General features: G+C 41.0%; 2 non-coding genes and 1 pseudogene across 2 annotated transcripts; all 3 read right to left on the reverse strand.

The window, feature by feature from the left end:
* Positions 1-260: 260 nt before the first annotated feature.
* Positions 261-6,750, reverse strand: LOC121467220 (annotated as a pseudogene).
* Positions 6,751-7,105: 355 nt separating this feature from the next.
* LOC121467205 lies at positions 7,106-7,284 on the reverse strand. Its single transcript, XR_005977343.1, has one exon. It is a non-coding gene; the product is annotated as a 5.8S ribosomal RNA (ribosomal RNA).
* A 736-nt stretch (positions 7,285-8,020) lies between these two features.
* On the reverse strand, positions 8,021-10,014 carry LOC121467213. The gene has a single exon (XR_005977351.1). It is a non-coding gene; the product is annotated as a small subunit ribosomal RNA (ribosomal RNA).
* Between the last annotated feature and the right edge of the window lie 6,893 nt (positions 10,015-16,907).

The raw sequence follows: 16,907 nt of genomic DNA on the forward strand, positions 1-16,907 counted from the left end.
CTAAATAGATGACGATAGAACATTAGGCTACTGTATGTGACTTATACTCTTAAGATATATAATATCACACATTCGCGTCACTATTAAGATGACGATGCATTTGGCTACCTGTTTAATTAGGTTATATCTAATCCATATCATATTTAACCTCCTCCTCCTAATAAAATATATAAATAATATATAACAACAAAAACTATCAAACATATATGATGATAATTTAAATTGATTATGTTATATATTATATATATATATATTTATTATCGAATCATCAAGCAAAGGATAAGCTTCAGTGGATCGCAGTATGGCAGCTGCTCAACCACTTACAACACCTTGCCTGTTACAAAAGTCGTTTACAATTGATTCTAGGCTTTGTCATTGTATTAAATAATGTTTTTATATGTAACTAGCGCGGCATCAGGTGATCGAAGATCCTCCCAATTTACTATGTTACAAATTACATTGGCATCACATCCATTGTCGTTCATAAAATAAATTATAAACTTTAAATGGTTTAGAAAGCCATACAATGCAAATTGCCCCTTATTTATCATTGCAGTCCAGCACGGATACGACCTTAGAGGCGTTCAGGCATAATCCAACGGACGTAGCGTCATACCACTGTTCGCTCGAACAAGTATTGTGCCATTGGTCCGTACCTGCGGTTCCTCTCGTACTACGCAGGAATGCTGTCGCAACAACGTTTTGTCATTAGTAGGGTAAAACTAACCTGTCTCACGACGGTCTAAACCCAGCTCACGTTCCCTTGCATGGGTGAACAATCCAACGCTTGGTGAATTTTGCTTCACAATGATAGGAAGAGCCGACATCGAAGGATCAAAAAGCGACGTCGCTATGAACGCTTGGCCGCCACAAGCCAGTTATCCCTATGGTAACTTTTCTGACACCTCTTGTTAAAAACTCTTTAAACCAAAAGGATCGATAGGCCGAGCTTTTGCTGTCCCTGTGTGTACTGAACACCGAGATCAAGTCAGCATTTGCCCTTTTGCTCTATGTGTGGTTTCTGTCCGCACTGAGCTGGCCTTGGGACACCTCCGTTATTATTTGAGAGATGTACCGCCCCAGTCAAACTCCCTACCTGGCAATGTCCTTGAATTGGATCATACCTGAGTAATTGGAGTTATACCAAATTTTCAAATCAAAAATACATAAATGCACTCCTTTTATTAAAGAATTTGTTTGCGATTATATAACAAACTCGTGATACTTTGATCAAGAAGCTTGCATCAAAACCCAATACCATAAGATATAATAAATATATCCGTATAATGGCTAGGAAATGATACACGTTCCATTTAATCAAGTAAGTAAGGAAACAATAAGAGTAGTGGTATTTCATTGGCGATACCAAACCGAGGTCTAATATCTCCCACTTATTCTACACCTCTTATGTCTCCTTACACTGCCAGATTAGAGTCAAGCTCAAAAGGGTCTTCTTTCCCCGCTAATTATTCCAAGCCCGTTCCCTTGGCTGTGGTTTCGCTAGATAGTAGATAGGGACAGGTGTAAATCAGATCTCTCCGACACTTATTTTACGTGGCGTGTTCCACACTGAAGGGATTACAACCACGGCACTCTAATATACCCACAAGTTGATATATCATGCACCCACAAGTGAGTACATAACACACCCACAAGTGAGTATATAGTGCATGTGTCTAGATTAAGCGCCAGACCAACGCCCCGGACTAGAAGCTATAGCTATGTACATAGCAACCACCCCGGTGTCAATTCGAGTGTTTACTTGTCGGGCAAACACTCCCCCTTGCTGAGGGGCGAGATCATCTAAAATCTCTACTGCTCTATGGGTCACAGCACCCGAGTTGTATAACGCAACTCCACGTCGAACCCGAGAGTTCTACCCGCGATATGGGTGTCAACCACAGCCACCACGATACTCCCACAAGGGGCCGACCTCAATGGGCAGCCTTGGAACTGCCCAACCCGTGGTACCGAAATTAAGGGCTCGGTAGGCCCTCCCCTTTGGCTCCGACAAGCCCGGATAGGGTGCCCCAGTGCCAAATTAGTCGCCTCCTACGACAAGCAATGGCGAGCTGTGGCAGAATTCTTCGCCGCTAACCACACAGCAAGGAAGTTGGGCTAAATGCCCCTCCTGCGGTCGAACACCTCTTCAGCGAACTCCGTCAATCGCTGCATCCTCTCCTCGTCCTCCAGAATTCCTTCGAATATCCAGTTTTCGCCAACGCGCCGCACACCAAGTCCATCGAGGTCGCGCAAGTCTGCATATAACGGACAAGCACATAAAATGTGCTCCCAGTCCTCATTTGGATCGCCACATGAGCATGCGGCAGTATCGCTGAGGGCTCTCCTGTGCAGAAATGCATTGAACGATCCGTGCCCTGTGAGCAAGAATCCCGTACGCATCGGGAACCCAAAATTTGGATTCCGATAGATGAGCCTGACATCTGGTACGAATTTGTTGGTCACCCGTCCTGGTGCATCAACATCGTCCCATCTGTCCTGCCAGTCCAGCAGTAGGCAATCGTCTATCCGCACCATTCGTTGCTCCCAGCTTAGACCTGTGAGGTCTTCGCCGTAGGTCCAGTCGTACTCCTCCAGCGGGTATCCACGTTTGAGTTTGTATTTGACTGCTATTTTCATAGCAGCCAAATCAAACGGGGAGCTCCAGCAAGCACCTGCAGTGCCAGGGTTGACACTGTTCGGCATACCGGAAGGCATCCAAGTAGGATCAGCCTTTGGCAGGCATTTAGACGCATTTTTGCGACTACTTGCCTTGCCGTGGCGTACCACACCGAGGCACCAAATAGCGCGCATGGCGCCATGAGTCCGGCATATATGGTCCGCCTGGCTCGAGGACTGAATCCCCAGTCAGCTCGAAGCACACGCGCCAATGCTCCAACGACTCCAGTCATTCGCTCCTTCAGCAGTACGATGTGCTTGAGAAAACTCATGCGCTCGCTGACTGTGATGCCAAGGTACCGGCAGCTGCTAACGTATGGTAGATTTGCTCCTGCAAATCTTACCGACGGACTCCGGTTAAGGGAACCTTTTAACAGCATTATGACCGTCTTGCTGGTGGAAACGGCAACGCCAATTTCCACTCCCCACGTTTCTACGATGGACATCAGTTGCGCTCCTTTTTCCTCTAGATTTCTTCGACTGTTTCCTTCGACGAGTAGCAACAGATCATCCGCGTACGCACTCAAAGTGCAGTACGGCTCAAGGCGCTGTAGCAGTACATCCATCAGAATGTCCCATATGAATGGGCCACTGATTGACCCCTGCGGGCAACCTCTAGTTACAGAGACATTGACTGTCCCATAACTGCTTTTGATCGTTGCGCCCCGGCCGGAGAAAAGCTCTGCCACAAGCTCATTTCTCGGCATCCCAGGGTATCTAGCTGGCGCAGCGCAGCGCTCCATTCGACGTTGTCAAATGCTCCTTTGAAGTCCACGAAGATCCCGAGCACGTATACTGCCGGGGAGGCACGGACGCTGCTCATAACGTGTCTCCAAGCATCCTCCACACATCGTCCTTGGCGAAAACCGAACTGCCATCTGCATCCTTCCGGAAGAACTTTCACAGTTACATGATGGCCTCAACCTTTCAAAATGGAAAGCAGATCCCCGCTATGAAGATGGTCACATTTTAACCCTGGAGTGGCCTGGAGCACCCTCCTGAAAAACCTTCAACCAAATATGGAAAAGCAAGCATCTCTGGAAGCAGATCCACATTTGCCTTGTGTTCCTGTCCGCTCAGCACTCGCCATTCAATTCCTAATTACACCTGAGATACATCCTTGTTCAATAACTCATTCGTATGAGGAAACCCAACTCCAAAATATAATAAATATCTCCGTATAACGGCGAGAAATGATACACTTCCATTAATCTAGAACAATAAGGTGTGGTTTCTGGCGATACCAAACCGAGGTAATATCTCCCACTTATCTACCTTTTGTCCCTTAGCAGTGCCAATTAGTCACGCAAACATTATTACTTCCTTGCTGTGGTTTGCTCGGATACGTAGATAGGGACAGTAGGAATCTCGTTAATCCATTCATGCGCGTCACTAATTAGATGACGAGGCATTTGGCTACCTTAAGAGAGTCATAGTTACTCCCGCCGTTGACCCGCGCTTACTTGAATTTCTTCACTTTGACATTCAGAGCACTGGGCAGAAATCACATTGTGTCAACACCCGCTAGGGCCATCACAATGCTTTGTTTTAATTAGACAGTCGGATTCCCCAAGTCCGTGCCAGTTCTGAATTGATTGTTAATTGATAATCGTTATAATTAATAAGAACTAATTGGTTTGACCCAATTAGTATTCTTAAAAATTTTAGCAAGAAAGTTCCACAATTGGCTACGTAACTAAACTATCCGGGGAACAAGTAACTTCCATAAATGAAAGAAACTCTATTTACCCAGAACGAGCACATAAACCATGTTATTGTTTCCCAATCAAGCCCGACTATCTCAATCTTCAGAGCCAATCCTTATCCCGAAGTTACGGATCTAATTTGCCGACTTCCCTTACCTACATTATTCTATCGACTAGAGACTCTTCACCTTGGAGACCAGCTGCGGATATTGGTACGGCCTGTTGAGAAGTTTGCGTGTCCCCACCATAAATTTTCAAGGTCCGAGGAGAAAATATCGACACAACAGTATATGTCATGCTCTTCTAGCCCATCTACCATATCTCTCTGCGAAAGACTTCCATGGTAGTACGGCTATAAAACAGAAAAGAAAACTCTTCCGATATCTCTCGACGGCTTCTTTATGGTCGTTCCTGTTGCCAGGATGAGCACGAGGCCCATATTTAATAACAAACGGATACTCAACAGGTTACGGAATTGGAACCGTATTCCCTTTCGTTCAAAATTATTCAAGTATATTATTTTTGCCTTTTATTATTATTTGTGTTTCTTAATAGTTTGCTTTTTGTTTTACTTGAAAATTTTCGGCTTTCGCCTTGAACTTAGGACCGACTAACTCGTGATCAACCACTGTTCACACGAAACCCTTCTCCACTTCAGTCCTCCAAGGTCTCATTCGATTATTTGCTACTACCACCAAGATCTGTACCAATGGCAGCTCCATGCAGGCTTACGCCAAACACTTCTACGCATACCATTGTACCTTCCTACTCACTAAAGTTTCAAAATTTATATTACAAGTAATATAAATCATCTACTTTAGCGGTAATGTATAGGTATACAACTTAAGCGCCATCCATTTTAAGGGCTAGTTGCTTCGGCAGGTGAGTTGTTACACACTCCTTAGCGGATTTCGACTTCCATGATCACCGTCCTGCTGTTTTAAGCAACCAACGCCTTTCATGGTATCTGCATGAGTTGTTAATTTGGGCACCGTAACATTACGTTTGGTTCATCCCACAGCGCCAGTTCTGCTTACCAAAAGTGGCCCACTGGGCACATTATATCATAACCTTAAACTTCATATCAAGAAAGTTAAGGTTCTTACCCATTTAAAGTTTGAGAATAGGTTAAGATCGTTTCGACCCTAAGGCCTCTAATCATTCGCTTTACCAGATAAGATTATTTTATATAACATTAAAATGCACCAGCTATCCTGAGGGAAACTTCGGAAGGAACCAGCTACTAGATGGTTCGATTGGTCTTTCGCCCCTATACTCAATTCTGACAATCGATTTGCACGTCAGAACTGTTTCGGTCTTCCATCAGGGTTTCCCCTGACTTCAACCTGATCAAGTATAGTTCACCATCTTTCGGGTCACAGCATATATGCTCAAGGTACGTTCCAGTTAGAGGCATAAATAATATAAATATCATTATACATAACTATATAGAACGCCCCGGGATTGTGTTAATTAGCTATAAATAGTTAAAAACTAATCCCATTATTAGTCAAGTTAATTACGCTATTAGGTTTATATCCCAATAACTTGCACATATGTTAGACTCCTTGGTCCGTGTTTCAAGACGGGTCCCGAAGGTATCCTGAATCTTTCGCATTGTTAATCATACAAGTGCTTATAATAAACACAAAAATCAATGATAATTATGCCATTATATAATTCCGAAAAATTAACGCACTGTATTCATATAAATCTATCAACACTTTATCAAATTAATGACATTTAATCTGTGTTAAAACGCAAGCATTTTAATTGGATTAAACTATAAGCCATATTTTATGATAAATTTTGTATGTTAATAGATTACAATGTCCTTATATGGAAAAAATGCACACTATTATCATAATATTGTTTAAATATTACAATTTTAATGATGAATTTTCCATAATGGATATTCAGGTTCATCGGGCTTAACCTCTAAGCAGTTTCACGTACTGTTTAACTCTCTATTCAGAGTTCTTTTCAACTTTCCCTCACGGTACTTGTTTACTATCGGTCTCATGGTTATATTTAGTTTTAGATGGAGTTTACCACCCACTTAGTGCTGCACTATCAAGCAACACGACTCTTTGGAAACATCATCTAGTAATCATTAACGTTATACGGGCCTGGCACCCTCTATGGGTAAATGGCCTCATTTAAGAAGGACTTAAATCGTTAATTTCTCATACTAGAATATTGACGCTCCATACACTGCATCTCACATTTGCCATATAGACAAAGTGACTTAGTGCTGAACTGATTTCTTTTCGCTCGCCGCTACTAAGAAAATCCTTGTTAGTTTCTTTTCCTCCCCTAATTAATATGCTTAAATTCAGGGGTAGTCCCATATGAGTTGAGGTTGTATATAACTTTTTATTAATTAATTCTTTAAATATAATGAGAAAACATTTTATAAATTCGATAATTATAAAGAACCAACGAAGAGCAATAACATTTCCAATAGCTTTCGAATTTCTAATCATTAATAAGAGACAATTCTAGATGAAAAATATTTCAACATTTTTTATGCTAGACATTTCTCAGTATCATTTGATTGAAAACGAAAATATTTTTCTTCGTTTATCACATCCATTGTGAGTTAATGTTTTTCATATATTTTTTAATATTATGAATAATAAATAATTATCCAATAATATACCATGTGCTTATAAATTTTATTTAAAAATTTTATAAACAACTTAATTAGCATAGTCTTACAACCCTCAACCATATGTAGTCCAAGCAGCACTATAAAATTAATTAAAGTACATAACAGCATGGACTGCGATATGCGTTCAAAATGTCGATGTTCATGTGTCCTGCAGTTCACACGATGACGCACAGTTTGCTGCGTTCTTCATCGACCCATGAGCCGAGTGATCCACCGCTTAGAGTTTTATAATATTTGTTTTTTTAATTTCGTCAATTGTGTTTTTATTGAAAGAAATTAAAAATACACCATTTTACTGGCATATATCAATTCCTTCAATAAATGTATTTTTATACCTAAAATAAATGTTGCGAAATGTCTTAGTTTCATATAAACAATATAATACCAATTTTCATTTTTCATTTTATTTCTATTTAAGTTTGATATATATTGCATTTTATATAAAACATTAACCTGATTATTAACCGGGTACAACATTATATATTTTAGGTTGTTGCATTAACCAATGTATGCCCATAACTTAGATGAACAATACATATGCGCAACGCGTGTATATTATGGTCCATATACACACAAAGTAATTATATTATATTCTATTATATATTATATATTTAACATATCGTATATATATCTTCTATCTATCTGTATCTCTAATCGATTGGCCAGGTCGATTTTTATTTTATGGACATCAGAGCCTCCGCCCACGACTCGTAATTGATATCTCATAATAATTACTCGGCATTGGACACCATTTGCTCGAGCTATTTAAGTCCATAGGACTATACTTTTTCTTTCATTAAAACGCTTTAAATTAGATAAGATATTTTTGATATATTTTTTGACATATTTATATATATATATATATATAGATTATATAATATAATATATTTTTTGGCAAATTTATTTTTTTGTATTATTAAATAATACAAAATTTTGTGTTAACGGTAAAGATATTATACAATAATGATCCTTCCGCAGGTTCACCTACGGAAACCTTGTTACGACTTTTACTTCCTCTAAATAATCAAGTTCGGTCAACTTTTGCGAAACAACCGTAACACGCAAGGCGTCACAGTGATCACGTCCGGAGACCTCACTAAATAATTCAATCGGTAGTAGCGACGGGCGGTGTGTACAAAGGGCAGGGACGTAATCAATGCGAGTTAATGACTCACACTTACTGGGAATTCCAAGTTCATGTGAACAGTTTCAGTTCACAATCCCAAGCATGAAAGTGGTTCAGCGGTTTACCCGGACCTCTCGGTCTAGGAAATACACGTTGATACTTTCATTGTAGCGCGCGTGCAGCCCAGGACATCTAAGGGCATCACAGACCTGTTATTGCTCAATCTCATTATTGCTAGACGCAATTTGTCCATTTAAGAAGCTAGTGTCCTTATAATGGGACAAACCAACAGGTACGGCTCCACTTATATAAACACATTCAAACACAATAAACATTTTACTGCCACCATGAATGAAGGCTATATAAGCTTCAACACCATAATCCTGAAGATATCTATTTAATATATTTGAGTCTCGTTCGTTATCGGAATTAACCAGACAAATCACTCCACGAACTAAGAACGGCCATGCACCACCACCCATAGATTCGAGAAAGAGCTATCAATCTGTCTTACACACTTATGTTCGGACCTGGTAAGTTTTCCCGTGTTGAGTCAAATTAAGCCGCAGGCTCCACTCCTGGTGGTGCCCTTCCGTCAATTCCTTTAAGTTTCAGCTTTGCAACCATACTTCCCCGGAGCCCAAAAGCTTTGGTTTCCCGGGAAGCGACTGAGAGAGCCATAAAAGTAGCTACACCCAATTGCTAGCTGGCATCGTTTATGGTTAGAACTAGGGCGGTATCTGATCGCCTTCGAACCTCTAACTTTCGTTCTTGATTAATGAAAACATCTTTGGCAAATGCTTTCGCTTAAGTTAGTCTTACGACGGTCCAAGAATTTCACCTCTCGCGTCGTAATACTAATGCCCCCAAACTGCTTCTATTAATCATTACCTCTTGATCTGAAAACCAATGAAAGCAGAACAGAGGTCTTATTTCATTATCCCATGCACAGAATATTCAGGCATTTGAAGCCTGCTTTAAGCACTCTAATTTGTTCAAAGTAATTGTACCGGCCCACAATAACACTCGTTTAAGAGCACTAATGCAGGTTTTTAAATAGGAGGAACATATGAAAAAATACAAGTATTTAAACATATATAAGAACTCCACCGGTAATACGCTTACATACATAAAGGTATAGTACTAACCACAATTGTAAGTTGTACTACCCGTATGAAGCACAAGTTCAACTACGAACGTTTTAACCGCAACAACTTTAATATACGCTATTGGAGCTGGAATTACCGCGGCTGCTGGCACCAGACTTGCCCTCCAATTGGTCCTTGTTAAAGGATTTAAAGTGTACTCATTCCAATTACAGGGCCTCGGATATGAGTCCTGTATTGTTATTTTTCGTCACTACCTCCCCGAGCTGGGAGTGGGTAATTTACGCGCCTGCTGCCTTCCTTAGATGTGGTAGCCGTTTCTCAGGCTCCCTCTCCGGAATCGAACCCTGATTCCCCGTTACCCGTTGCAACCATGGTAGTCCTAGATACTACCATCAAAAGTTGATAGGGCAGACATTTGAAAGATCTGTCGTCGGTACAAGACCATACGATCTGCATGTTATCTAGAGTTCAACCAGTATAACGATCTTGCGATCGCTTGGTTTTAGCCTAATAAAAGCACATGTCCCATAAGGTTCATGTTTTAATTGCATGTATTAGCTCTAGAATTACCACAGTTATCCAAGTAACTGTTAACGATCTAAGGAACCATAACTGATATAATGAGCCTTTTGCGGTTTCACTTTTAATTCGTGTGTACTTAGACATGCATGGCTTAATCTTTGAGACAAGCATATAACTACTGGCAGGATCAACCAGAATAATGTTTTTAATTCATATTACTTTCATATTTTTTTAAAATAGAAATTAGTAATACAAAATTTATTATAGAGTATTTTTCTTTAAATTGCATTTAGGAGGGAGGAAAATAATCTTGATACGAATATGGCTATCTTTGTTTAGCTTCATAATCGTTTTAAAATTCTTTATATTTGTTACACGCCACGTTTGCCCACAGTAACTAGAATTTTTTCATATATAATTCTATAATATAATTCATATTTACATATTTCATTTTAAAATATCATTTTATTTCGCCATACATATATATTTCACACATGTACCAATTATTTTTGATTAACCAATATAAATATTGAGTTAAATCATTTGTATTTTTATGATAAATTTAAAATCTATCATTTCCATATAACTCTCTGGTAATATATCACATAAAACCGAGCGCATATGAAACATTTATAATATATATATAATATATATAACAACAGCACTAATAATAACATTAGCCTGAATTAGATTAACGATAAAGGTCGGAAAACAATTGTTGCCATATAATAATATATACAACCTTGGCTTTCGTTTTCAACATTATTATCTAAAAAGTGATGACACTTAATATTAACCGTATCAAGCCAAGTCTCGTATTCGCAAGAATCAAGATACAAAACATACGGAAAATATTTAATTTTGCTATTAAATTGACAAAATTATATGGATATCATAAATTTTGTTCAACTATAGATGGACAACCACTGACCATCCTATATGTGTTTTTCGACACGTTGTCTTGAAATCGGGTATTTTCAATTCTATTTGCCACCCAACATATGGGATATCTCAACTAATATTGATCAATATCGATATGTTTCACATTTTCCATACATTTCATATATATTATATCAATAATATTGATTTATTACAACATTTTCATATATATGAATGTTATTTATTATAGGTATTCACAATATAATATTAATTATATATGTTCTGAGAAATACCCATATATTTGGTTGCCAGCCAACAGGCACTACCCTATATATGTTTTTGGACACGCCGTCTTTAAACTGCATGTTTACAGTACTAAAAGTCTCCCTTCATATGAATTTCCTCCATATACTTGAGGAAATTGAAGGAATATTTTATATTTTCCATACATTTCATATATAATATATCAATAATATTGATATATTACAACATTTTCATATATATGAATGTTATTTATTATAGGTATTCACAATATAATATTAATTTTATATGTTCTGAGAAATACCCATATATTTGGTTGCCAGCCAACAGGCACTACCCTATATATGTTTTTGGACACGCCGTCTTTAAACTGCATGTTTACAGTACTAAAAGTCTCCCTTCATATGAATTTCCTCCATATACTTGAGGAAATTGAAGGAATATTTTATATTTTCCATACATTTCATATATAATATATCAATAATATTGATATATTACAACATTTTCATATATATGAATGTTATTTATTATAGGTATTCACAATATAATATTAATTTTATATGTTCTGAGAAATACCCATATATTTGGTTGCCAGCCAACAGGCACTACCCTATATATGTTTTTGGACACGCCGTCTTTAAACTGCGTGTTTACAGTACTAAAAGTCTGCCTTCATATGAATTTCCTCCATATGCTTGAGGAAATTGAAGGAATATTTTATATTTTCCATACATTCCATATATAATATATCAATAATATTGATATATGATAACATTTTCATATATATGAATGTTATTTATTATAGGAATTCACAAAATCATATTAATATTATATGTTCTGAGAAATACCCATATATTTTGTTGCTTTACTATAAGCAATCCATTGTATGGATATTCTCAATTTACCCAAATGAATATAGATATATTTTTTTAATATTAAATATATTAAATTTCATTTCATTTCATTTCATTCCATTCCATTCCATTTCATTTCATTTCATTTCATATTCATTTCATTTATTAATTCGAAACTTTTAGTAAATCTTGTTACTTTGACAATTTTTTATCAGCGTCACTAAGTAGATGACGATTCCATTTGGCAACCATAAGGGACTTGTAGTTTTTAGACTCAAATTTTTCATATGGAACATTTTTTTTTGTATATTTGTATATATTTATAATATAAATAAGACTCTTTTAATTTGAGATTTGTTTATATGCGTCACTAAGTAAGATTTTTTTTTTTTTTTTTTTTTTTTTTCATAATCATATTATTTATTTAAAATCTGTCCAAATTAGACAATAATTAAATTTTAGGGATAATACATTCACATTTTACAATAGATAAATTTCATATAGTATCAAATAACAAATAACAGAGGGAATTAACTGCAGATCCTAGTCCAGTACGAGGTCCAACGGGTGGGTTCTCCGGAGTCTTCTTCTAATTTGGCTGTTGTCCAGGATGTCGATGGCAAGGACGTTGGGATGGTTGTACAGCCTATTTACGTATTTTTGGCTGAACTTTTTTATTTCCTCCGTGACCCAAGGGACGCCAAGTACCTCGTGAATGGTCTGGTTGTCGTGGAACGGGTGGGCACCCGAGACCATCCGCAGAGCCTTGTTCTGTACCCTTTGGATTGCCTTACGGTTTGTCGTACTGGCAGTACCCCACAACTGGATGCCGTAAGTCCAGATTGGCTTGATGATGGTCTTGTAAACAAGGAGCTTAAAATTTACTCTTAGCTTAGATCGCCTCCCAATCAGCCACTGATACTGACGCAATCTATCCACCACCAGTTTCCTTTTGCGCAGAATATGGGCGCGCCATGTCAGCCGCCTGTCGAGTGTCATACCCAAGTACTTTGGTGTAGGGTCATCGGGGATGGCCTCCCCATTGAGGCTAACAGGCGGGCAGTTCCCGGGTCGTAGCGCGAACGTAGTCTGTGTGGATTTCTCGGCGTTCACAGTGATGTTCCACCTACGTAGCCAGGGCTCGAGGGCATTTAACTGCCTCTGCAGAATACTCGAGGCTTCCTGAGGGAGATCTGCAGTGGCGAGGAAGGCAGTATCGTCCGCGTAGGTGGCGACAATGAGACCATTTGGAACTGTGATGGGTAGGTCCGCCGTGAAAATCGTATAAAGCACAGGCCCCAATACGCTGCCTTGAGGTACCCCGGCTTTGATGTCCTTAGTGGTCGACCTAGTCTCGCCGCATCTAACGTAAAAGGTCCTGCCCTCAAGGTACGAGCGGACGAAGGCGTAGTGGGAGTGTGGTAGAATACTCTTGATTTTCTGCAGCAGCCCAGGGTGCCAGACGCGGTCAAAAGCCAGCTTAACATCCAGCAGAACAGCACAGCAGTATTTCCTTTCCTCAAACGCTTTAAGGATGGCTCGAACCAGACGATGGCACTGTTCCGGTGTGGAGTGGGAACGCCTGAAGCCAAACTGATGATCCGGGATCAGTTCAGCCTCATCCAGAACTGGCAACACTCTACGCAAAAATACTCTTTCAAGTATTTTGGAGAGTATCGCCAGCAAACTGATCGGACGATATGATGCAAGGTTTGCTTCAGGCTTACCGGGTTTGTGGATCATGATTACCTCTGCTGTTTTCCATGGGGTTGGAAAATGACCCAGTTGGAAGCATCTGTTGAAGGTGTTGGCCAGCATTTGAAAGCAAGGAGCTGGAAGGAGCTTGATAGCAAGCGCTTCAATGCCATCAGCGCCAGGCGATTTGTTTGTTTTTAGCTCTTTCACCTCCAGTTCGATCTCTTCAGCGGTTACATGGTCCAACGTGGTTCTACTGCTGTCATCATTGATGCTGCTGGCAAGGACACGATCAGTTTCAGCGATGTCAAGCTCACTGCACCTTATATTTGGCGTGAAAGTCGAACGCAGGTGCTCAGCAAACGCCTCGGCTTGATCCAATTCGGTGCGACACCAGTCTCCATTAGCACGTTTGACAGGAGCAGCCCGTCGTGTTGGCCGCTTTATGTGTCTAGTGACTCGCCAGAGATTATGCTGCGGATCGCCAGGTTCGACGTTGGCCAGGAATTCCTCAAACGCGCTCTGCCTGAGCCTGAGTAGATCTTCCTTTAGCTGCTTAGCGGCTCTATTAAAGGCGCACTTATCCCTCGGGTTTCTGGACAGAAACCAGACTCTTCGTAGCCGCCTCTTTTCTGCAACCAGTGCAGCAACATCAGGAGACCAGAGATGCAGATCCTTAGTGGGAGGTTTAGGTGTGGTGGGGATTCTCGGCGATGCATGTGTAGCAGCGTTGCACATCTGCTGCGTCAGCTCTATGATGGCAGCATCAATATGCTCGGTGGTAGTGAGCTCTTGAAGAGGGTCGATGTTCTCCGTCATCCATGCTTTATAGGCAGCCGGACACGTACTCTTTCTAATCATTCTGGTCCGCGAACCTTTCCTGATTGCCGGAAGATTTAGTCGCAGTTCAACTGCGCTGTGATCAGAAAAGAGGTCCGCATTAGAAGAGCACGAGACTTTGGAGCGATCAAAGCCTTTGGAGAGGGCAATATCCAAGATGTCTGGGAGCTTCGATGCGTCAGTAGGCCAATAAGTGGGCTCACCAGTACTGTGGCAATCTATGCCGTTTCGCTGCATGCATCGAAGCAGGCCACGACCTTTAGGGTTGTTAATCCGAGATCCCCACCATTGGTGTTTTGCGTTAAAGTCACCTCCAATTAAAAATCTGTTACCCAAACTACTCAGCAGTAGTTCGAATTGTTCTTCGGACACCCTGTGTCTGGGAGGGAGGTACGCTGCAGCAATGGTTAGATCTCCCAGAGGGCTGGGGAGGTTTATTTTGGCGCACTGAACCCAGTCTTCTTGCAGGGTAGCCAGCTCATTGAATTTTATCCCTGATTTTATCAATATAGCCGCTCCGCCGCGTGCACTGCCGTTGGGATGGTCAGCGTGAACAAGGTCGTAGCCGTGAAGCCTGAAGTAGGATCTGCTGGTAAAATGGGTTTCGGATATGAGGAGTATGTCTATGTTATTGGTGTGGACAAAATGTTCCACCTCTGGCCTGCTACTTATCAGGCCGTTCGCGTTCCAAAGAACTATTCGCAGGCCTATTTGCAGACCTTGGCAAGGATGGAGGTGAACATCTCCGTCATTTGCTTGAATATCCGGTCCATCATCTTTTCCAACAGACCTTCCATACGTGACATCATAGCTGCCATCATGTAGTCTTGGGTGGCTTCAGGTGGAGCTTGCTGCTGGGGCTTCTCGGGGGCTACAGAATTCCTTGCCACGTTGGCAAAGCTGATAGAGGGGTCAACCATGCGAGATTTGGCGGGTTGTTGGGCCCTAGGGGCTGGCTGCCTAGGAGCTTGCAGACTTTTGGCCTTCTTATACGCAGGGCAGCCTTTGTAGGATGCAGGATGTGGGCCTTGGCAGTGCAGGCAGTACGCTGGTTCGCTACCGATCTTAGTGCAGTCCGTCGAGGAGTGACCGGCTCCGCATTTAACACATCTCTCCTCTAGATGGCAGTACCTCTGAGTGTGCCCGAACCCCTGACAGCGATAGCACTGGGGCACATCATTAAATTTTATTGGGGGCTCTATGGTCACCACTGAGCTGCAGAGACGCTTAACCTGGTAGGCCTCTTTGTTGTTGTTAGCCGGCTCGAGATTTACAAAGAAAATGTTAAGTGGCTTCTTGGTGACTTTTTGGGTGAGGTTGTACAGATCTCTCACCTTGTGCCCTTGGCTTTGAAGTCCTGCTTTGATGTCATCTAGCTCGGTGGAGTAGTGGAGGCCTTTAATGACAATGCGGTAGGCGCGTTCATCACGGGGCTGGAACGTGTGGTATCGCTTGTTGTTCTCATTGAGGAATTCCTTCAGGGCGGAGTAACTTGCCTTATCCTGAGTCATGACTCTGACATTGTTATTCCTGGTCGCCTTGTATGTGACCTCAACGTTATTGCCGAGGACGGTAGCAATTGATTTGGTCAGGGCTTTGAAGTTGGTCACATCAGGTATAAATATCGGGGGTGGTCTGATTACCTTGGGCTCATCGACTCGCTTTTTGATTGTGGATTTCATTACCTTGTCCAGTTCCATCTTCAGCTCCTCGTCTGTGGGCGTATATTCCTCGTTGTCCTCTACCTCTTCATCATCGTCATCAGAAGAAAGTGCTGCAAACCTGTTACTGTACAGGGCCGCCCTTGCTGCTTTGCTGGTGCTTGGTCCCTCAGGCAAGACCGATGCTGCGAGTTGAGTAGTTTTCCGTACAGGTTTGCGCTTAATTTCCCCAGATTCGAGAGATCCAGAGGAGTCCGAGTCGTCTCCTGAAGAGTTCTTCTTCTTCCTCTTGTTGTTGTTGTTGCCTGTCTTGCTTGACAGCCTGTCACTAGGCGCAGCTTGCCAATCCATGGCAAGGGTGAGGAGAGAGGGGGGGGGGGGGAACGAGTAAGCTGCCTGTAAGGCAAGCTTAAACTGTTTGCGCTTGGCTGTGTTGTTGTTGTTGGTTAAACAGTAGCACGAAAAGATAACACGCACAGGCGCTTGCGTGTGAGTGTGTGTATGTGTACCGGTGCTTATGCACCTGCACGCAAAAAGTTCACGCTGTGGCTTGATCACGCGATAGCAGTGGCCAATCACAGCGCAGCTGGCTGACACCGTAACGGTTGTTGTATCGGATGTTATGATGTTGTTGACGATTTGTCTTGTTTGCTTTGTTCGCGTGTTCGCGTTCGCGGCGGTCCGTAGGCACGTCTGTACTCAACGAGAGTTCGATCGCGACTGACTATTAAGATGACGATGCATTTGGCTACCTGTTTAATTAGGTTATATCTAATCCATATCATATTTAACCTCCTCCTCCTAATAAAATATATAAATAATATATAACAACAAAAACTATCAAACATATATGATGATAATTTAAATTGATTATGTTATATATTATATATATATATATTTA

The sequence above is a fragment of the Drosophila elegans genome, unplaced genomic scaffold (genome assembly GCF_018152505.1).
Source record: "Drosophila elegans isolate 14027-0461.03 unplaced genomic scaffold, ASM1815250v1 contig_243, whole genome shotgun sequence".
Classification (NCBI taxonomy): domain Eukaryota; kingdom Metazoa; phylum Arthropoda; class Insecta; order Diptera; family Drosophilidae; genus Drosophila; species Drosophila elegans.